The sequence below is a fragment of the Castanea sativa genome, chromosome 1 (genome assembly GCF_040712315.1).
Source record: "Castanea sativa cultivar Marrone di Chiusa Pesio chromosome 1, ASM4071231v1".
Classification (NCBI taxonomy): Eukaryota; Viridiplantae; Streptophyta; class Magnoliopsida; order Fagales; family Fagaceae; genus Castanea; species Castanea sativa.
The window spans coordinates 42815008-42819417 of record NC_134013.1 but is presented as its reverse complement, the minus strand read 5'-3'; positions in this window follow the sequence as shown (position 1 = coordinate 42819417).

The window sequence follows — 4410 nt, the reverse complement described above, 5'->3', positions numbered from 1 at the left end:
CACTGTCACTAGCACTCTCCACAATCACCTTATCGGTTGAGGCAGCAAAGGCCATAACATGACTACATTCATCCACATACTCATCAGAAGAGTCATTCTCGGTGTCACTCCAAGTAGCAACCAACCCTTTATCTTCTGACTTATTGGCCTTGTCCTTCATAAGGTAGTTTGGGCACTCTATCCTCATATGACCAAAACCTTTGCACTCATGGCATTGGATGATGGGCTTCTTATTCTTACCCTTCCTAGAGGATTTCGATTTCCTAGGAAGTTTGCCCTTATCCTTTTTCCTAAATTGAAGAAGCTTGATAATCTCATCAGTTATGAAAGTTAGATCATCATCCTCATCATCATCTTCATCTTCAGAGTCCTTAATCTCTTCCTCTATACCCTTAAGAGCCAAGTTTTTACTCTTTCCACCTTTTCCCATTAAGCCTAATCTCATCTCATAGGTTTGAAGGTTCCCTACAACTCAATCAAAGGAATTTGATCAATTTCCTTTGCTTCTTCAATGGCAGTGATCTTGGCATGGAATCTTTTGGGTAAGGACCTCCGAATTTTCCTAACAATTTTGGATTCTGCTATAGATTCTCCAAGGTTGAAAGCAGAATTCACAATATCCTTGAGTTTAGCATAAAGCTCATCAAATGTCTCATCCTCCTCCATCCTTATTTCTTCAAAGCTACTAGTGAGTCTTTGAAGATTCACAGTCTTTACAGCCATGATACCTTCATAAGTGGTCTCAAGAATGGTCCATGCTTCCTTGGCAACTTTTGTGGATGATATTTTCTTGAATTCCTCATTGGTCACCCCACAAAACAAAGCATTCAAGGCCCTACTGTTGAAATTTGCCGCTATGATTGTTGCATCATCCCAATCCACCGGCACTTTCTTAGGCTTAATCCAGCCAACTTCAACAGCTTGCCATACCTGTTCACCTAGAGCCTGCAAAAACATTTTCATACGAACTTTCCAATACGCATAATTAGTGCCATCAAATAAAGGAGGAATCAAAAGAGATTGTCCACGATCCATGACAACGGGGGTCAAGGATCACACTCAGGAAATTAATCCAATCAGAGTGTACCCGCTCTGATACCACTTGTTGGGAAATTTAGACCCCGGTTGATAGAATTAACAAGTTTTAAACCCAAGTTGTCAATTAGATTTATTATGCATAAAACTTATTAAAACAAACAAACATCAATATCATGTCAAATATAAGTGCAGCGGAAAAATAAATAAGACAAGATATGATGACCCAGGAAAACCAATGAAATCAACCAGTTTCACAGTAAAAAACCTGGGGGGGGAAACCTTCCCAAAAAGCAATTCACTATAGTAAAGAGAAGTTTCAGATCTAGTACAAAACCTTTGTCCCTAGACTCTACAATTCCCGTAGATGAACTTACAGTAGAAACCTTCTACCACTTCAGAACCTCTGAACTCTTCCATATATGAACGCCACTCTTTGATGCACGAATCCCAATATGTGACTAACCAATTGCGCGGATCCCAGTACGTAACTTTAATTACCAACTAGAGAAGAAGATGTTGGTTGCAAAGTTCTTCACTTCATCAACAATGAAGATCAAGAAGCACTTGGTTACAAAACCCTAAGGCGCAAAGACGCAGTAGCTTCTTTTAGAGAGAATAAGGCTTCGGTCACCTTTTGCATATGTTCTCCTTGTATTCTCTTACGTGATGGCCTCTAAAATAAGCCTTATATATGCCTAGGGTTGTGAGAAAAGAAACCCTACACAAATACAAAAGCCTGGCCCAAAAATCAGATCTGAAAATTCTGATTTTCGCAACCTCGATAGATAGCCTAGGTAGATAGCATCTATCGAGCCTCATTAAACCTCAATAGATAGCTATCTGTCGAGAAGCTGTCGAGAAGCTGTCGAGCAGGTGTCTAGCAAGTGTCCAACACCTATCCTTAGGTGTCTAGCAATAATAAACACCTTTTCTTCGCTTGTTTCTTGGTCCAATCTTCATGGCTTTAATACTAGACTTGAACAACATGTTCTTTGAAGTATTAAACACATCCTAGATCAACAAATACAAGTAAAGTGCGTTTTGTCAAATGCTTAGCCAATTACATAAAAGAATGACATATATTCTTAACAAGTGAACCACATATGTCCTAATAGTCATTTTAGCGGTTTAGGGGTTATTTTAGTCGTTTTACAGATTTTTAGGCTATTTTGGTCAATTAAGAGGTTTCGAGGGGTTTTGTTTTGGACATTTTGTTGTTTTGGGGGTATTTCGGTGATTTTAGGAGTATAATGACCATTCTAGAGATTTCAAGGTTATTTGTTTTTGTAAAAAAAAAAAATTTTATTTTACCCATGAGAATTACCAATGTGGGGTCCTAGGCTTCGGCGGAGAATGTGGGGCTTTGGCTGAGATCGTGAGTAGTCCGAGTCCGAGGAGGAATATCTCCTCGGATAAGCAAAACGTAGATCGGGTATAGATCCTATTGATCAAAGTGACCTTCCAGGAAGTTCTAATGATAGGGACGGGTATCATGAACGTACAAGAGGAATAAGGACTCAAAAATATCTAAGGGAAAGCTGCTACACCGCATTGAATGCCCTGCAACTAACTTTCTGACTGCATTTATATGAAAAAGACCCCTGAACAGTGCTACCTCAGCAACCACAACTCGCATAAGGCCAGAAAGGGTATCTGATGGGACAAGCACTCAAGTGGTGGCTCAAAAGATCAACAAGTGTAGGATTAAGATCATCCAAAAGGAACTATATAATGGAAGAGACCATTTATGAAAAGGGGATGGAAAAAGGAGAAGAGAAAGCACTGTAGCAATCTCAACAACTCCTGTAACCATTGTCATCCAATATATACTAGAACAGATCTCCTCGGATTGTGCCGAGGACAAACTTTCTCGTACAAACCAGGTTCAATTCTTGTTGGTTCATCATCCAAAACCATATTAACTATTATCCATGCACTAAAGCCTAGCTCTTTGACCCACTCTCTACAAATTTATTGTACTGGGTTCACTGGGCCAAGATCCCTTACATTTTGGGCTTGGTCTGAAAATCGTGTCCCTATAATTGGCGCCATCTGTGGGGAGAGCTTGTGTGATAGTGAGTGCAATGGTTAAATATGGTAGGATCAGGCCCCCATCAGTAGGAGCCCCTGGGGAAAGCCATTATAGTGGGCAGTTTACTATGTGAGTAAGTCACTACATGAGGCATACACAGTTGTTGTCCTAATTTAGCTTCCGCTCAAGTCTATATTACGAAGTGTGGATTATACGGGGAGGATTGCTGAATGGGGCACAGTTCTAGGGACTTCTGACATCAAGTACATGCCTCGTACCTCTGTCAAGGGCCAGGTCCTCGCGAATTTGGTGGCCGAGTTTGCTGAACCTCCATTAGAGGAAGTGGCAGCAACACATGAGCAATTCAAAGGGGCTTTGTGGCGGGGCTAGTGCTTGAAGGTATATATTGATATCTTCTAATCTTTAAAAGTGGTTAAACAGAACCTTAGCTATGCCGGGTCCTCAGACCTCCTGCTTTGGGGAAATTAACACACACTGGCATCTTTAAAAGTGGTTAAACAGAACCTTAGCTATGCTGGGTCCTCAAACCTCCTGTTTTGGGAAAATTAACACACACTGGCATCTATAGAAGTGGTTAAACAGAACCTTAGCTATGCCGCGTCCTTGGACCTCCTGCTTTAGGGAAATTAACACACACTGGCATCTTTAAAAGTGGTTAAACAGAATCTTAGCTATGTCGGGTCCTCAGACCTCCTGCTTTGGGGAAATTAACACACACTATTAACTTTGGAAGTGTTTAAACTATAACTTAATCATGCCTCGGTCCTCGGACCAGATGATGTGGGAAAGTTAACACTCCATAACAATTCTCAAAGTGTTCAAACTATAACTCAATCATGCCTCGGTCCTCAGACCAAATGATGTGGGAAAGTTAACACTCCATAAACAACTTTCAAAGTGTTTAAACTATAACTCAATCATGCCTCGGTCCTTGGACCAAATGATATGGGAAAGTTAACACTCTTTGACAACTTTCAAAGTGTTTAAACTACAACTTGATCATGCCTCGGTCCTCGGACCAGGTGATGTGGGAAAGTTAACACTCCATGACAACTTTCAAAGTGTTTAAACGAAACCTTAGTTATGCATGGCTCCTCGGACCACATACTTTGGGGAATTAACATTCCATGATATCTATTTGTTTCTTACTAAGTGTCAAGACAAGCCCAAGATTATAACCAAATCCTCAGATTGGTAGCTCTGAAAGGAGCAATTTACAGTACAAATATGAGGTGCGTGAAATGGCACTCCCCCGGGTGTAAATCAAAGGATCAAAGCAAAATTAACTCTTAAGAATTCAAAACCCAACTTTTTTCCTC